The sequence below is a fragment of the Rhinoderma darwinii genome, chromosome 2, assembly GCF_050947455.1.
Source record: "Rhinoderma darwinii isolate aRhiDar2 chromosome 2, aRhiDar2.hap1, whole genome shotgun sequence".
Taxonomy (NCBI): Eukaryota; Metazoa; Chordata; class Amphibia; order Anura; family Rhinodermatidae; genus Rhinoderma; species Rhinoderma darwinii.
In genome coordinates, this window is record NC_134688.1 from 193,181,212 (window position 1) to 193,201,863 (window position 20,652).

The window sequence follows — 20,652 nt, forward strand, 5'->3', positions numbered from 1 at the left end:
TTTTTCAACATTTATTTATTTATAATATTATTTTTTTAGCACTATTATGCGCACGTGTGCTCACTCACCTCACTGATACGTTTCACTTTTATTATTATTATTATTATTATTATTTATTATAGTTTTTATTTCATTATATATTATTTTATATTCTATTACTTAGAATACTTATATGTTTGTATTGCATGTGGGTATATTTTGATAAACCTTTTGGGTTGTTTATACACGCATGTGCATAGATGTGCGGATGTGATTGTAAACAACATAGAATATTTACACACCAATTTGTGCAACACTTCACGATATGGATAATGAACATGCTTTGCCAATTTATATTTATTAATTTCTAAATGGGTATGTCTATATGGTGCTTGAGCGCTGAGGCACATCCTCCACTCCTCTCTCCCCTAATTTGTTTGGGGCGATTTGTGATGGCGGATCTGCCCCGGCGTCCTTTATCATGTCCCTCTTGCTCCGATTCCAAGCTCACATTTTCTGGCATATTTGCCAGTCTGAAAAAATGGGCACTTTGTTTTTGTCATCTAATGTGCGAGTCGCGTTGTGCTCCATTTCCGGCTTCCCCTGATGATGCAGGTGCACATGCGCACTGTGCATTTTTGGAGCGCCCGCACACACGTGAGAGTCTGGTTAGCTATGCAGGTTACTCTGAATTTATAATCAAGGTATGTAATGTCTACACTTGTTATGTTTGTGATTATAACGTCCAGATGCTGTGTATACTGTGTGGCTATTGGACTCTTTTTGAATCTCCTCCCACCACATTATATACTTATAATGACTGTTATCCCATCAGTCAGTACCCCTTGAGAAAGCTGACGGCGAAACGCGCATCGGGGTGTTATGTGTAGAGATAGGGTGTTTGTCTTGACTCACTATGCAACAAACGGGTCAGTATAGCTCTTTGGTCCCTTATGTTGGATGTTTATTTCTCTGATTTATATACTCCTATTTTGGATCTGTATCTAAACATTTTTGAAACAACCTTTTATGCCAGTGGCTATTTGTATAGTTGATCTATGGCATGTTGCCCTATGACGTCTTTTTGCATTATTTGAATAAATTCAGTGCATATATATCTTTTTTTAACCAAATTTCTTGTCACTTACCGCATCACTAGATGTTTGTATGTGACTAGCATGTTATTTGTGTAGTCCTCATCGCATCTCCACACTATTTTTAATTTGTCTGTATCATTGTTTTTAACTTTTGATGGCCAAAATGTTTTTAGGATTATTGTAATAAAGTATTTCTATTTTTTCATGGTACATATTGTGTACTTTGTAGTATTTATTCAGTTTGGGATACTTTGATATGTCCTCACGTATATTTGTAGGTATTCAACCTTTAAATAGGGGGTAGGGATATCCATTGGTAAAGTGCGGAAGAAGTATAAGATTCTGGGAAGAACCGTCATTTTAATAGCTGCAATCCTGCCGAACCAGGAAAGAGGCATAGTAGCCCAGTGCAACAGGGTGGAATAGCAAGGAGTAAGGTGAACCCCAGATAAGGGTTTTTGTCTTCCCTCCCTCCATCTCAGCTCAAAGTTCAGTTGGATCAACTTGGCCATGGAATGTGGAATGCTGATGTTCAAGACCTCAGACTTGTCATGGTTGACTTTCAATCCCGAGATTTGGGAAAATTGGTCTAAGACGTGATAAAGATTCGGGTGGGACGTAAGGGGGATGACAATACCAATAAGATGTCGTCCGCATATAGTGCACACTTATGTGACTGACCCCTAACCTCAACTCCCTTTATGTCTTTATTCATCCTGATCAGCTGGGCCAGGGGCACAATTGCCAAGACAAAAAGGATAGGGGAGAGAGGGCACCCCTGTCTCGTCCCCCGGGCTATGGATATACGGTCTAAGAAAAATCCCTTGATCATTACCTGGGCAGATGGAGTCGAGTATAGACTTTTCAAAAGAGTAAAAAATTTATCGCCAAACCCCCAACGCCTTAAAACAAAAAATAAGTAGTCCCAGGTCAGGGAATCCAAATCTTTATGCAGGTCCAGCGACAGGCACAAGGCTCCCGTTTTCCGCGATCCATCCCAATGTGAACGAACAAGGGATATAAGATCAATGATTCTTCTAGTCTGATCAGCCACTTGTCTGTTCGGTTGAATATTTTGTTCTAGAAAGGCATGAGTCTCGTGGCCAAGATTTTAGTGAGAATCTAAATGTCGACATTAATTAGTGATATTGGCCTATAGTTTTGACAAGAAGAGGGGTCTTTACATGGATCACTGAAATGTAAGCCCTGAGGGCTTCAGGTCCAGGAGAACCACCATCCCTCAAAACATTAAAGAGGGTGACCAACTGAGGGGCCAAAACATCCGCAAATTTTTTATAGTATAGATTAGAGAACCCATCCGGTCCTGGGGATTTAGCTGATTTGGGGGATTTAATCACAACCAAAACTTCCTGAATCGATATAGGGGCCTCCATATTATCTCTGTGGGGGTCTTTTAATACCAGGCAAGGAGATATCCTGAAATAAACCATCAACTTTCAATTTATCCAGCTGGGGAGGAGACTTATACAGGGAGGAATAGAATGAAAATAAATTATTGAGAACCTCTTTAGGGTGCTGCGTGAGATTACCATTTGTGAGCCTTAGTTTAGGGACCATAAAGTTACGAGACAATGGAGCAAGCTTCCGAGCTAAAAGGGTGCCTGGTTTGTCACTTAGGGCAAACAATCGATATTGCGTCCAACGAATGTGACATTCTGCGATAGTCATAAGGCACAAGTTAAGTTCAGTACGGGCATCTTAATTTTAGACTGTAAATCAAGTTTATTATCTGACTTTTGTTGTCTAAGTAAAGCTAAATAAGTCGCTTCCTTATCTTTAAGAGCTTGGTCTCTAGTTCTTTTTAGACGTGAGGCAATCTGAATAAGTTTCTCTCTAAGGGTAGCTTTGTAGGCCTCCCAGTTAATAGCTGGGGAAGTGTCAGTCACGCAATTAATTTGAAAATAGTGTTCAAGTTCAGTGACAATTTTTTGGGATATTTGGGGATTTGTCAGAAGAGACTCGTTCAAGCGCCATGAACTAGACCAAGGCTTAAGCCAGAAGCAGTCCAATGTAAACAGAACCAAGTCATGATCTGACCATGAAATGGGGGTGTATTTTGGCATGGAGTAGACTATTTAAGAGCTGAGATGGAAGGAAGAGATGGTCTATGCGAGAGTAAGATTAGTGGGCATAAGAATAAAAGGTGTAATCCCTAGTGGAGAAATTGGCGGATCTCCAAGCATCAACAAAATCAATAGAGTGTAAGAGTTTGGTTAATTGCAACCACCCCTGTTTAGGGGGGGGGGAGAAGGGGGGAAGGACCTGCGATCGTTTTGTCAAGGAGGTGATCCAATGCTACGTTAGAATCCCCACTTAAAAACACTTTTCCAAGGAAATGAGTAAGTTTCTGAACATTGCATTGAAAAAACCTATTTGGCCTTCATTTGGTGCATAATAGGAAATAAATGTCACCTGAGTGTCCTGTAGTGTACCATTTATGAGCAAATACCTGCCCTCGGGATCTGTCACTGTGGTTTGATATGTGAAGGAAAGGTTTCTTTTGAAAAAGATGTCCACTCTCCTTTTCCGCAGTTACCGCTAGGTAATACAAAGGATAATGATTATGCATAAATTTAGGACATGAGCTAGTGGAGAAATGCAGTTCTTGTAGAAACACAACATCACAATGCAAGGATTTATATGTTTGGAATACTTGCTGCCGTTTAGTTGGCGAGTTGAGATCTTGAACATTGTTAGTGACAATTTTAAACGAGGATGGAGGGTCAGCCATAACTGAAATTTCACAGAAAGCACAATTCCTAAGACACTCGACCATTATAAGAAGGGGACAGGAAAGGAGGGGATAAGAGCAAAGTAAAACAGAAAAAACAATAAAAACAAATTATTTTGGTACATATAGCAATATATAAAGCAATCACCAAATAGGGCCATGGGGGATGTTGAGAGATCACCATCCCAAGAACAATATAATATCAGTGGGACCTCTCAAGATCCCAAGGAGGGCATGCCATCTCCCAACGGGAAGGCCAGCTCTCGATAGCTCAGCCCATGTCTAGCTGAAGGACAATAGCATAAAATACCACAGTAGTAAAGGCCATATTAATGTAAAATTAAACGTTAATAGTAAACAGTAAAGAGAACTAGTACGTGGAGTATCCCAATCACAGGATCCTGTGAGAATTATATCAAGAATGCATCAAGGAAGGAAGCAATTTCAGGTAGTAGAAGTCGAAGGTCGGGACGAAGATCTGGAGTTCCAGAGTGGTCGAAGACGTGCTGTATCAGAGGAGGAAGCAGGCGGTGGTGATTTCCTCGGCGGAGGCGTACCATCCTTTGAAATAAGACCCAAACATTCTATAATGGCCTCTCCTTCCTGGAGAGAAGCAAAACTGTGTAGCCGATTGCGATAGGAAAATGTGAGACAAAAAGGGAAGGCCCATCTATATCTAAACTCCTGGTAAATCGGGATTTGGAGGAGAGGTTTTAATGAACGACGCCTCTGGATCGTGCGAGGAGCCAGATCAGCGAAGATCTGTATGTCGCAGTTACGCAGTCGTACCTGTTCAGAGGTCCTGTAAGCTTTCATAACCTGTTCCTTAACGGAGTAAAATTGAGGCTTCACCAACACATGTCTGGAAAGAGAATCCGTGCGGGGAGCAGTAAGTGTCCTATGCACTCTGTCAATATCAAAGTATCGGTCAGGTAAATCAGGGAGGAGATGTTTGAAAAGATCGTGTACTGCAATTTCTAAATCCAGGATGTTTTCTGACAGACCACCTATACGGAATTTTTCCCGCCTGGATCTATTTTCCATATCTTCAAGCTTAGAGTGGGCTTCCTCAAGCTGTTGGTATATGTTGTCAATGCAATCAGAGTGCTGGTTAACAGTCGTGACTGTGTTATCAATGTTATTCTCCATTGCTTCCATTCTAGACCCCAGAGCATGGATGTCAGCTTTAAGTTCAGATGTGACCTTTACACACGTTTTTTCAAGTTCTTGCTGTAAGAGTTGTGAAAAGCGTGCAATAAGAACTTTGTCACCAGAATATGCCCCAGTGTTTGTCAGCTTGCAACTGCGAGGAGGATAATTCAGAAGACCCTTCCTGCCGAGCCTGGCTAATTGAAAGCCCCCGTACCGCAGGTTCTGCGGAGGAAGCATTGGAGTCACCGTCACCAAACAAATCTGAGGCAGGGCTTGGCCTCTAAAAACATGGGGTACCTCCATCCACGCTGTGTATCGGGTCCAGAGAGAGTTTGGGAATCTCGCCGATTGATGTTCTATCCTGGCTACCTGCCCAAATGGACCCGGATTTTCCACGTCTACCATCCTCTCAGGCATGGCACACAGCATTGAGATTGAAATCACCAAGATACAAGAATCCGAATGCAAAAGGTGAAGATTGAGGCGCTGGAGACTTTAGATGTGTGCATTTCAACTTTCTTTTTACTGGAAAAAGACTGTATGTGGGATGACTACGTGAGTCCTTATGTATCCTTGAACTGATTAAATGGGCAACCATTTGCTATTTTGCTGATTATCCTAATTTAATGTGATTTCTCCAGTACACATGAAGAGAGTCTCTTGACGGTAATGAGGCACACCGACTTATTGTTCTCATATGTCTTATAATATGTACATGACAATAACTGTCTTATTGATCCTGGAGATAATCTTAACTAAAACAAAAGGCCCTGTTAGATTATATAACTTTTATATGCTACATATGTATTCATAGGTTGATTTTCTTCTCTCTGACACTGGATCTCCCCCTCTCCCCACCCCCTCCTCTCTCACTTCTTTATTCTTCACGTGATATATTTTGCTTGCAAGATATAGAGGATGACACTTTACTGTATATAGTTTATTTGGTTGGATTGTTGTACTGGTCGTATATGGATGACATTGTGCTTGCCCCATTGCAACATATGTGTGATAACATCACTTAAATTAGCGTCCTTTAATGTTAAGGGACTGAATGTACCTCAAAAACGGAGTCAGGTATTCACTATGTTACGAAGAGGAAATATAGATCTCGTCTTTTTACAAGAAACATATTTTAAAACAAGCCCAGGGGCATAGCTAGGGGGGGCAGGCGGGGCATGTGCCCCGGGCGCAACTTAGAGGGGGGCGCCAGTGCCACCTCCTCCTGCACTATAAGACACAGGTACAATCAGCGCTTTTGTACCAGTGAAGCGACTGGTACCTTTTGTACCAGTGAAGCTTCCCGTCGATGAAAGGCGCTGACTGACTGACAGGGAAAGTCATCCTGCCCAGCCAATCAGCGCCTTTCATAGACGCTTCGTTCAACCCCCAGGAGACCTGCGGAGAAGAGAGCAGGTTTCCATTGCTGCCGGCCGGCATGGGAGCGGGATTAAGGTGAGTTTGAATTGTTTGTTATTTTATTGTAATAAAAAAGTGTGTGACTTTATCTATGGTGGTGGCTTTATCTACAGGGGGTGGCTTTATCTACAGGGGGCTTTATCTACAGGGGGGGATTTATCTACGGGGAGCTTCATCTACGAGGGGGGGCTCTATCTACGGGGAGCTTCATCTACGAGGGGGGGCTCTATCTACAGGGGGGGCTATATACTGGGGTGGGCTATCTATGGAGCACCATATCCAGGGGTGGGCTATATCTACAGGGGGGCTATATCCAGGGGTGGGCTTTCTATGGAGCACTATATACAGGGGTGGGCTCTATCTACAGAGGGGGCTATATACTGGGGTGGGCTATCTATGGAGCACCATATAAAGGGGTGGGCTATATCTACAGGGGTGGGCTATATATACAGGGGGCAATATACAGGGGTGGGCTATCTATGGAGCACTATATACAGGGGTGGGCTATATCTACAGGGGTTCCACTAAATTGATTTGTATTTGTGCTGGTGCTGTATTTATGTACTGAGCTTGGTTCTGGTGTTGTGTATAGAACTATATTGCTTGTAAAATGTACAAATGTTTTTATGCTAGTGTTACATAAAAAGAAATGTGGAAAAGAAATGACACGTCATTGATTGGTAGAGAAAACAAACACGGCGAGGGGGAAGGAGATGTCGGGAAAGAGGTAGGGGGGGGCGCCAAACTGAATCTTTGCCCCGGGTGCTGGAGAACCTGCCTACGCCTCTGACAAGCCACATACCTGCTTTACCTACTAAACCCTATGATAAATGGTTTCATTGGCCATACCGGGCAGCAGAGAGGGGGGTTTCTATAGCTATAAGAGATACAGTCCCATTCCTTCTGGAAGGTACTTGGCATGATCCTTTGGGTCGATATCTTTTTGTTAAAGGAACTATACTGAATGTGAAAATTATCCTTGCAAATGTTTATGCACCAAATGTGGGGCAGGCACAATGGATAGTTAATATGTTGAAACAATTAGAAGATTTCGCTGAAGGATTGATGGTACTGGGGGGGGGGGGGCATTTCAATTCGATTTTAGACCCAAACATTGATACGTCATCAGCACGTTCTCATATCTCACATCGAGACTTGAGAAATCTCAAAATTGCGCTTAATGAACTACATTTGGTGGATGTGTGGAGGATTCATCATCCATTCACAAAAGATTACACATTTTATTCCACACCTGACGATTCATATCAGCGTCTAGACCACTGGTTTCTGTCTAATAGGGACCTACCGATAGCTCTCTACTCGCGTATAGGTAATATCACGATTTCAGATCATGCTCCGATTTTTATTGAACTCTCCATGAGGGACCTCCCATTTCGGGGTTGGAACTGGAGATTAAATGATACTCTCTTGAAAAAATTCTGCTGATGTGAATCATCTGGAAAATAAATTAGCAGAGTTTTTTAACCTTAATAGAGATCCACAAATTTCAGAACCTATTCTTTGGGAGACGCATAAGGCCTTCGTGAGGGTAGAGCTAATCGCATTGGGTACACGAATAAAGAAAGCACGAGTTAAGGAAATTAATTTTAATACTGGGACAGATTGCTGCTTTGGAGAGCATTCATAAGAGTTCTCACTTAGCATCAGCGCAAGTTGATCTTTTGACTTTGAGGAATAAATTGAAAGATCTCTTGAACGTCAAATCTGCTAAATCACTTCAAATTTTGAAGTATAAAACATATGCACATGGGGATAAATGAACTAAATTAATGACTCGCCTCATTAAGAAACAACGTAAAAATACTTTTATTTCCTCAATAACGTGTACCTCTACTAAGAAACTCACCCTTACAGAACAGATAGCTAAGGGTTTTCACTTATTTTATTCAGATCCCTATGATCTGAGACGAGAACAAATAACTAGTGACACACCTTCTCACCTTGCCGCTATCCAAGCATACCTAAAATCTATAGATGCTCCATCATTAACTTCTGAAGGAGGAGCTTCATTGATATCCCCATTTACGCAATTAGAGTTAGACTCAGTTTTAAAATCTATACCGAACGGGAAGAGTCCAGGACCTGATGGCCTACCAATCATTTACTATAAAAAACTACAAAAAGTACTTCTACCACAATTTCTGTCCCTCTGTAATTCGATAATACAAGGTGACCATTTTCCCACACAGGCTTTGGCAGCTAACATCACGATTTTTCCAAAACCTGGAAAGGATCTGGAAAGGTTCAGCAGTTATAGACCTATCTCTCTCTTGAATTCAGATATAAATTGGTGGGCTAAAATAATATCCACACGTATTAGTTCCTTTCTCCCATGTTTGATAGGTCTTGAACAAGTGGGTTTTGTCCCAGGGAAGGAAAGGCAAATTTAACACCACACGAGTAATACATTCGATATACTATGCTAAACACCATAAAATTCCTTTACTGCTGTTGGGAACAGATGCTGAAAAGGCATTCGACCGGGTAGACTGGATGTTTCTGCAAGAATCACTATACAACTTTGGATTTCCGACACAACTTATCGAGGCAATTTTTTCACTGTATTCCACCCCTACTGCCAGGGTACAGGTTAATGGCACCTTTTCGGATCCTTTCCTGATAAGAAATGGCACAAGACAGGGATGCCTGCTATCACTTACTCTATTTATACTTATAATGGAGACATTATTACTTAAGCTAAGACAAACACCTTCCATACATGGGCTTCACAGAAGAGAATTCGAGCATAAAACAGCGGCTTTTGCTGATGATTTATTATTGTTTATCACAAACCCTTTAGACACGTCACCTCAAGTGCTGCGAGTGTTTGGGGAATTTGGGGAGGTCTCAAATTTTAAAATAAATTATGATAAATCAGAAGCCCTGAACATAAACATATCACAAGATGTCCTTAAAATAATTAAAACACAGTCCCCTTTCCATTGGCCTAAAACGGAAATAACCTACTTAGGTTTAAAAATAACATCGGATACCCAAAAACTTTTTAGCAGAAATTACACTCCTCTCTTCCATAAAATAGAGAATTTTATAAATGGCCTTACAATTCCATATGTGTCATGGTTAGGCCGAAAGAACCTACTTGCTACTTACATACTTCCTCAAGTGCTATACTTGCTACAAGCACTTCCGATAGAGGTCCAGAAATATTATTTTTTGAAATTTAGACGCCTATTTACGGTATTCATATGGAATAATAAAAAACCTAGATTAGCTTATAACTTACTAATTAGGAAAAAACGCACGGGAGGCATATCCTTACCGGACCTAACCACATATTATAAGGCTATACAACTGTGCAGATGGACTCAATTAGCGAATGCACAGGTTACGCTACCACATGTAGATATCGAACGTCACCTGATGGGAGAAAGTCTAGCCTCATACCTCTGGGTTAAAGCGCCATTACCTCCCAAGACATTGATTGTAAGCGACCTCACTAGAGGACTTCTTAAAGTATGCCAATCTTCCCCGGCTCTTAATGCAGGGTCTGATAAGTTATCAGTCTTAGCCCCACTTTCCATACTCCCTTGTTACATAAAAAGGAAAGCTATGCAAATTCCGGAAACTTGGTGTAATGACGGGGGTAGGGAAACAGACAAGTGAGCCCTAATCTACCCGCCACTCTGTCCCTGCCTACTTGCAACGACCCGCCCTAGGCGACGGGGTACAACTGGGCGGCGGTCCCTACGCTCAGTAAGTGCACGAGACAAACAGACAAGGGTACACAAAGCTAAGGGAAATGGGGCAGTTGCCCACGGCAACACCGTGAGCAACAAGAGTGGTGAACAAGCCGAGTCAAACCAGGAGTGAACGAGGTACCAAACGCAGAGCAGGAGAGTAGTCAGTAAGCCAGGGTCAGTATGGAGCAGGATCAAATAGTAGAAGCTGTAGCTGGGCCAGGAAACCACACGAGAAGAATCACAAGCAAAGGAGGAACAGGAAAGGCAAGTATAAATAGACAGAGGGCGGTAGCTAGCTCCGTCTAGCCAGGCTGCGATAGGCTCTCCCGCTCCTAAGCCTGCCATCCTGAGTGGTGGAAGATGGAGTCAGTCTCAGAGACATAGGCTCAGGTGCAGACTGATTACCTATGGGCGTATACACAGAAGTTGTGCCTGGCAGATCCTTTACACTTGGATACAATTGAAGCAAACCAATGTAGCCAGGCTTTCGGGCTCCCAGGCTACCAGCAGTGTATCACAGCTACATGATGAATTGCATTTACCTCCACCCACTGCCATACAGATGTTTGATTTTTCATGCACATATCAGAGATACTTGAGCGCTTCTGATACACAAAAAGGAGAACCAACATGGTTGGAAAATTATACATTACATACTAGCACACCTAAGAAGTCTCTTTCTAAAGTATATTTAGGTTTATTATCAAACTCGCCTTTTGTGACACCAAATTATTTGAAGGCTTGGGAGGGGGAACTGAAGAGGGTATTTTGATCAGAAGAGGTTTCTTGTATTCTACGACACTCACATGGCTTTTCTAGGTGTGTTCGTATACAGGAAAACTCATATAAGATCCTCACATGGTGGTATAAGACTCCTGACTTTTTGTTTAAAATACACCTTTCCGATACGTCTCTTTGTTGGATGTGTGAAGGGGAAGTGGGAAATATTTCACATATTTGGTGGTCTTGTTCACGAATTCAAACATTTTGGAAACAAATTGAACATTTCATAATGGAAGTGTGTTGTGTCCTTCACTATTACAAGGAAATTGGTCTTACTATGGTTGCCCACGATTGAATTCTGGCCTTCACATAAGACTCTTCCCACATATATTATATCGCGATAGCCAAATTGTTAATTCCCACAAAATGGAGGGATCCCTCACCACTCACGATGGCACACCTGATTTCCAAAATGCATCAATTATGTAGGTTAGAGGAATTAGCAGCATGGGAAAATAAAAACAGACAGTATTTTCTGCAGGTGTGGCAGCCTTGGCTGGACTATAAGAGCAAGAATCCGAACTTAGTTCATGTTGCCTAGGAAAATATATCCAAAGGAATAAAGTAAATTTGAGACCTTCTATCCGTGAATACTGACGCTACGTATACGTACTGTTCTAGACAAGCAATGTTCGATAAATAATCTGAATGCTTTTCATCCATTTTCACGACCATGATAAATGACACTGTTGGTTTTACTTATTGGTTATCTTTGGTTATAACACACATGACGTGCTTTATGACAGTACAGACACATGAGGTTCACAGAATGTATTGTATGTGACAAACTTAATTAATAAGCAGTAGGTGTAGAGTAAACTCATTAGCTGATATGTGTTGGGAGGTTATTGCTCTCTAGCTATAAAACGTGGCTGCAGTAGTATACAATTTAAATTGTCATTTGTTATATGCAATTGTCATTAATATTATTTTTTTTGTTACTCTGTACAAATATCTGTATGTACCAAGCTTTTGAATAAATAAAGCGTTTATACCAAAAAAATTATTAAAGAAGCATCATACTTTCTTATGTCACTAAATAAAACCACAAGATTTTACAAAAATATGTTTTTTTATATGTAAGTTCAAGTCAAATTGATTCTAAAATCTGTACATCATAGAAATTGTCAAAATTAGCTTGCTGTTATTGTAATGTCAACTTATAGGTAGTGGAAGGTACTGTAGGTCCTTTTCTCCAGTTGTGAGATCATGTATGTGTATTTTCATTAATTCTCTGTATTTATGATATAGAAGCATCATGACCAAAATGTGGCTCGAGGTCCTCTATGGCTTCCATACAAGAGTCTAGAATTACGGCTCATGCACAAGCGTATTTAAGAACCATATCATACCATATACATAACATCGTATGGGTCCATGCTGTACCTCCATGTGCCTCTATATGATCATATGAAGGCACACAGAGGTTTTTCTCTCACGGAGTCAATGAGAAGAAATTGCAGCATGCTCTGTTGCATGCTGCTTTATGTACAATATTCTCCCCTAAGACTACTGAAGCATGGAGTGGTGGATGGAGATCTGACATGGAGCCACATGGACCGTAATATGAGTTTGTATTACAGATCTGAAGAATAGTTTGAGCCTCATGCATACAAGGTGCAAAGGCATACAAAGTGGGCAGACCTGGATTGCTTGTACTGTCCATAAGGTTATAACTATGGTTGGATTTGTAGCTACAGATAGGATGACAAGTGGTTAGGGTGGGAAATACATCTGAAAAAATTGTTGTGCCTTGTACTTCTGTTTCCATGATTGAGACTCTGAATATCAGCTAACTGTTGTAACTCATAGAAAGTAGACAACCCCCCACTAATATATAACTATATTCCCAAACATTTTGTCGTTGTTGACTTCCTGTCTTGTATTGTTTAATTTAGAAGTTTTAGATTCCTCTATGGTCTGAATAAATGAAAAGCTATCCGTTTTTGTTGGTAGGAAGGCAATATCACTTAATATGCTTGTGGTATAAGGAAACACCACTTGTAGGCTGAGTGCACTTGTAGGCTGAGTGTCATTTTTATAAAGTAATATTTTAAGAATGGGCTACATTTATTACAGTACATAACATTTTTTATTTTACATTTTACCTATTGTTCTATTGGGAAAATGGAAAATATCCCATTCATGTTACTAAGCTCTGATAAGTATCAGATTCACCAGGTTCAAGATTTGCAAATTGCAACAATTTAGAGTGATTTGAATCTAAAAATAGATTCAATTTTTTTTTTACTTTTTGAGAATTACTAACCTCTAGGAAATACCATAGAATATTTTACATACTTTATATATTTTTATTATTAAAATGAGTTTATCACCTATATCAGATTTCCTGTCTCGTGCTACATTGGGATCTAAAAGGGTCAAAACCTTAATAGTCTAAAATTAAGGAAACCCTTGCGTTGTTGCGTGATGAGATACTGTTAGCATAGTAGCCATTTAATAAAGTAAAGTATGAATGCTTTTGAGAGATATATCTCATCTATCTTTTGTGAGGTTTATATATTATTTTTAAATTTTCTGTCAACATATTCCACAGTCCAGTACAGAGATTGCCATCACTCACATCAGTCCCTGATCACAATCTAAATGCCCAAATCTCAAAACACGCACCTTGCTGTTTAGTCGATTCCCTCTCAGAACATCCAGCTTATGTGCCCAGTGCTGATAATCACACATGCTCAGTAGCTAATTCTCATCACTCGGATTCTCTACAACGACTTCATTTTGAGGGTATGTTCACACGCCCTATTTACGGACGTAATTCGGGCATTTTACGCCTCGAATTACGTCCGAAAATACAGCTCCAAACCGCCGGCAAACATCTGCCCATTGAAATCAATGGGGTTACGATGTTCTGTGCACACAGACTTTTTTTTTACGCGCCATCTTTTGAAAGCCCACATCAAAGAAGTGCATGTCACTTCTTGAGATGTAATTGGAGCTGTTTTTCATTGACCCCATTGAAAAACAGCCCCAATTACGTCCGTAATTGACGCCGCGAAAAACGCGAGTGCGAGCAATTACGTCTGAAATTCAGGAGCTGTTTTCGCCTGAAAGCAGCACCGTAATCTATATGATCATATGAAGGCACACAGAGGTTTTTCTCTCACGGAGTCAATGAGAAGAAATTGCAGCATGCTCTGTTGCATGCTGCTTTATGGACAATATTCTCCCCTAAGACTACTGAAGCATGCAGTGGTGGACGGAGATCTGACATGGAGCCACATGGACCACAATATGAGTTTAGTTTGAGCCTCATGCATACAAGGTGCAAAGGCATACAAAGTGGGCAGACCTGGATTGCTTGTACTGTCCATAAGGTTATAACTATGGTTGGTTTTGTAGTTACAGATAGGATGACAAGTGGTTAGGGTGGGGAATACATGAGAAAAAATTGTTGTGCCTTGTGCTTCTGTTTCCATGATTGAGACTGAATATCAGCTAACTGTTGTAACTCATAGAAAGTAGCCAACCCCCCACTATATACTCAAGTAGATTTGGTAGCAGGGTCCCTTTCATGGATACATATACCTCATAGGGGATCCCATCTGGACCTGGAGAATTATTATTAGAATTTTTTTTAGGGCATTTTCTAATTTCGATAATTGTATCGGTGCAGCCAAAATATCCAACTGATCCATATTTAGAGTGGAAAAACTAATTTTAGGCCAGGTTTCCATCAGATCTGGAAACATATAAATTTTGAAAACAATTCTTAAATTCCAATTATATAAGTTCTGGGTCAGGGATTATTCCTTTCTGTAATGAATATAATGACACAACATATGATAATGGATTTTGGTCTCTAATAATTTTAGAAACAAAAGCGCCCAGTTTACAAGATTCTGCATAAAATTTTGCCTGATTGAAAAAATCATATTCCTGAGCCTTTTGATATAAACACTCATCATATTGATTTTCCGAATCTCTCCACTTTCGCTCTAATACTTGACTTTTAGTATTAGTCAGTTCATTTTCCAATTTATTAATGGATTATTTCAGTTGCTGTTCTCTGCTTTTTTCCTGGAGTTATGGTTGGCTATATCTCTAATAAAAAACCCCGGAGAAAAGCCTTCGCTGAATCCCAGACCACATCCCTGTAGGCGCCATAATTATTTTCTTTGAAAAAAAGAAGCATTGGCTGCTGTGTATAAATAAAAATGCGCCTCAGTAAGGGGGGAGCCTGGAGAGTCACTTTAAATAGGACACATATGGCATATATTGTATAATGTATGGTGTGTAAAAAGTGTCATTTTAAAGTAACTAACTCTGCATCACAAATATTGACAACAGTGGGGCAGATTTACTAGGACTGGCGTTTCACATGCCCGTCTTAGTTTGAAGCCCACAGGAGTAAGATGTGACTAATTTAATAAGGCCTCCTGCACACGGCCGTAGCTGTGTGTACATTCCGTGATTACAGCACAGACGGGCCGTGAAGTGTCATCCACAGACCTTCCGCAATCACGGACCATGCATACACAAGATGTGCATTCATTTCAATGAGCATGTCCTATTTTTTTGCGGGCAGGGCTCCGGGCAATGCACGGACCGTGAAAACCACAGTCATGTGCAATGGCCCATAGCAAAGCATGTGTTTCATACTGTACTGTGTTTTAAAACTATGGTCGTGTGCATGACGTCTAAGAGATTAAGATGCCTCTTAATAAATTTGTCCCACCATGGGCTGGCCATGCACCAGAAATGGAAATCTATGCAAGCTATGACTTGGCTTAAATTTTTTACTATAGTTTACGCTAATTTCTTGCGTAAATTCTACATGAGGGAGGCATAAAATGGCAAGAAGTTGCTAAGTTATTGCGCAAAATTAGCATGCGCCATAATTTTTAACAAGCGATTCTTGGACCCCATGCACATGACTGTATTTTTCATCCGTAAATACAAATCGTGATTACGGACCCATTAATTTCTATTGTCCACGGACACCTATCCATATTTTTACGGATGGGTGTTCGTGCTGAAAAAAATTATAGAACCTGTCCTATTCTTGTCCGTAAAACCGTCCATATTTACGGAAGCGTTGCTATGCAACATGTTGGTGACATCATTTGCAGCCTCCCTCTTTTTTTTACGGATACGTATATAAAGATCAAATACAGATGACTATGGATCCATATTTACGGACAGTATTTACGGATAGATAAAAATACGGTCATGTGCATGGGGCCTTAGATTCCCCCCTACATTGTCTTTTATATTTTACAGCTTTTATGTTATTTTGTACTTGTACAGCTTTACACATTGTTTTGTGGTCCTGAATCATCTTGGGTTGATGGATATAATTTAGGATTCGAAACTGTATAAGCTGCAAAAATCCTACTTAGGAGCATTAGCACAGAATGTCCTACTTTGGGACACACTCTATGTAATACAGAACAATACCAGATCTATACTCCTAGTGTTTTATTATTCACAAAGCAACATAAAAAGAAAAAATACATCTAAGCACTGCAGGAGCAAACACACATGCATAATTTCATTTCAATACAACTTTCATTTTGCAGGACTTTCGAGAAAGAAACTTTATTCATATTTTTCTGTACTATACTCGATATGTAGAATGTGACATTCTCATTCTACATGACTAGGGCAAAAAAAAACACATTTATATCCTTTCTCCAGCAGTGCTCGACAGAGAAATGGATGGATGACTTTTACCTCTGACTTTCGAAACTGATGAAATATGGGATTTATCTAATCCTGCTCACTGGCTGTTCTCTTATTGCTATCCACAGATGGAAGAGCAGTTAATTTTTTGGAGGGCTAAAAGGTCATACCTAGAAAACTTTAAAATGTTGCTGGCGAGATAAGATAAAAACAGAATTTGGAGAAATGAATGGTTAATTTATTGTACAAAGGATGTGACACAGTCTAGCTGCCTTTCACAAGAAGATATATGCAAAAATGTTACTGCATAGCAATGTAAAGTTCAATGCTTAGAAATGATAGACTAATCTATATTGACATATAGTATTACGTAAACATAAAATCACATTTAAAGGTAACAGAATTTTGGAGGCCTTTCAGACACATCTGTTGGCAAAGGCTGGGAATAAACTATATTTTACTAGACCATTTCATTATGCAGAAGGGGATATGGCGGATCATTTATTAGCTAACATTGCTAAATCCCAGGAAGTGTCATCCTTTGTGGCCTCTATAACCAACGCTCAAGGGGGTCTGGTATCAGAAACGGCGCAGATATTGGAGGTGTTTTATCTCTTTTATAAAAATTTATATCAATCTAGATTAACAGTGTCGGATGACCTGATTCGGCAGTTTCTCTATAATATCCAGCTGAATGTCTTGTCAGAGGATGATAGAGAATTTCTGGAGACTCCGTTGACTTTAGAGGAGCTGCAAGATGCTACTGCGTCACTAGCCAATAATAAAGCGCCGTGGGTGGATGGGTTACCGGTGGAGTTGAATAAAAAGTTTTAGAGTGTGCAGCTTCCGGAATTACTAAAGGTCTTTGGGGATGCTTTGGTGACGGGATCTGTGCCGGAATCTATGACTGAAGCTATAATAGTTGTATTGTTGAAACCTGGAAAGGATCCGCTTTTGCCTGACTCGTACAGACCAATTTCTCTATTACCAGTGGATGTCAAAATTATTGCAAAGGCCTTGGCCGTATGTCTTTCTAAAGTCATTACCACTTTGATACATCTAGATCATACTGGTTTTATGCCCGCGAAATCTACGGCAATTAATCTTCGACGAGTGTATCTGAATTTACAGATTCCAGTGGACAACCCTGGGAATCGTGCCATATGCTCCTTGGATGCAGCCAAGGCCTTTGACAGTATAAAGTGGGAGTACTTATGGAAATTTCTAGAAAGCATGGGCTTTGGGGAAAGTTTCATAGCTTCAGTGCGGTTGTTATATAGGTCTCCTGTGGCGCGGGTTCCTTCCTGTGCCTTAACAGATGTGTTCCGGCTGGGTCTTGGTACTCGGCAGGGGTGTCCTTTATCCCCGTTACTTTTCGCAATTGCCATATAACCGTTAGCGGCTAATATTAGGAATCATCCTGATATAGTGGGTTTTTGTCGTGGCGGAATGGAAGAACGCATAGCTGTCACGATGCGGGGTGTGGACCCACTGGGTCATACCGCGTAGCGGAACGGCAGCTGGCCAAACAGGTAAGTACAGAGTTCAATTAGTTCAGCGAGGGTACCTGAGGCAATCGTAGGCAGTAGCGAGGCAGGCACGTACAGGACCAGGCGGCGGGAAGTCGTAAGGTGAGGCGTAGCAGATCAAGCGTAGACTATAGCACAGCACGGCAATAGAACAGCACGGCAATAGGACTAGGTAGCATGGAAACAGGATACGGGATACAGGATATAGGAGCAAGGTACACTGGGAAACTGGAAGACACTAGGAGACCATAAGCACGACAAACGAAGGGTAACAAACAACGCTCTGGCAAAGAGCAAGAGGACAGAGTCCTTTTTATAGCCCAGGGCATCCTGGGCTAGATTACAGACTTCCTGCAAAAATGCGCGCACTGGCCCTTTAAGGGTTCGGAAGTGAATGCCGGCGCCTCACATGAGGACGACGCTGGAGCGAGGTAAGATGTCCATGGCCACGGCCATCTTAGTTAACGACCGAACGACGGCTCGTGGCCATAGACGTTACAATAGCTCTGTATGCTGATGACATGTTGTTATTTTTTGGTGATACGGGCCAAACACTGGATACGGTAATAAATGTAATTCGACAATACGGGACTTATTCTGGGTAATCTATTAATTGGACAGAATCAGACTTACTTCCGATGGATCAGCCGTAGGTGGACTTAGATAGGGAACATATACCTTTGCAGTGTACTTCTGTTATTAAGTATTTAGGAATACGGATATCAACAGTACTGACCCATTTTGAACGTTTGAATTTGGACCCTCTTATGGCTAAGTTCCGGACTAAATTGGTGGCATGGTGTGGGTTGCCTTTGTCTGTCATAGGGCGAACAAACCTCCTTAAGATGGTATGGATGCCTCAGTTGCTGTATGTCCTGCATAACTCCCCGGTTTGGCTACCCCAGTGTTTCTTCCTGATGATTAATAGACTGTTTAGAGATCTTATATGGAAAAAGGGACATGTACGTATCAAATTAGACACTTTACAACGTAGTAAAACTGACAGGGGGTTGTCAGTCCCTAACCCGAGGTTTTATTATTTGGCAGCACAATTACAGCATTTGAGGGGATGGGGGCTGGAAGAGCATGATTCTACGCTAGATATGCTACGTCAATACACACAGTGTGATAGGTTGTTATCAGCTTTAGAAATAGGTCAATTTAAGGCTCATACTAAAGGATTGCCCACTCTGTATCTGATACATAAAGTGTGGGGGCAGATGAAGGACCTCTTGGGAATAAAGTGCCATACACAGGTCACTTCTATTTGGAATAACCCATGGTTACCGGAAGTGGCGAGTCTGGAATGTTTTGTTAGATGAAAGTACAAGGGCGTTTGGTGGTTGGCTCAGCTCTACGATGGGGGGAATATATGAAAGTTCTCTGATCTGCAATCTAAATTCGCTCTGCCGAATGCTTCCTTCTTTGAATATTTGCAATTACGTTATGCCTTAGTGAAGGAGACATCTGTGGGAGATACTCTCATATGTACTGTGAATCCTATTGTTACTCTCATTGGAGATAGGGAGATGTCTAAGGGGATTATTTCAATGGTGTATAATTATTTGCTGGACAGGGAGCATTCTCGGTTTCCTCTGGGGGTTAACCCCTTAATGACGCAGCCTTGTTTTGGCCTTAAAGCCAAATGGGAAAGGGATGTTGGTCCTATTCAGGATGGGCAATGGCAGGACCTAGTGGCATACATCCCGTAATTGTCGCTCAGTGAGGCACATAGATTGTCACAATTATATCTTTTACACAGGGTGTACAAAACACCTCAGTTCTTATTTGATATTGGCTTGAGAGATAGTCCCGTGTGTAATAGATGTAAAATGCATAATGCTGATCTTATTCACATGATGTGGTCTTGTTCAAAACTTGACACCTTTTGGAGGGAGGTTGTGAGTTTCATTAACGGAGCGTACTCTGCTGGGATCACATTGACACCATATGTATGTATTTTAGGGTACGTGGATGATTTACGGGGAGTTATTTAACACTGCAATGGCTCGACTACTGTATATGGCTTATGTAATTATAAGAAAATGATACGTATAAACTTGAAGAATGCTGTCAGTAACATGTCTCTTTGGAAACTGCTAAATTATTTTGATGACAAAACTGTTCATACGGATTGACAGGACACTGGTGCGGGGGTGGGGTTGGGATATGTATCTGTGTGTGTCTCTCTCTCACTACATGTACTTATAAGTGCTTGTAGAGGGTGGAATGCACTAGTACTGTGTAAAATGTTAAAAATTGTTTGTGTTAATAAAAAGTTACTTGATTTAAAAAAAAAAAGGTAATAGAATTACAATTAAAACCGGAAATTATTAAAGAAGCATCATACTTTCTTATGTCACTAATGAAAACCACAACATTTTACTAAAAAATGGTTCTTTTTATAAAAGTTCAAGTCAAATTTATTCTAAAACCTGTACATCATAGAAATCGTCAAAATTAGCTTGCTGTTATTGTAATGTCAACTTATAGGTGGTGTAAAGTACTGTAGGTCCTTATCTCCAATTGTGAGATCCCGTATGTATATTTTCATTAATTCTCTGTATTTA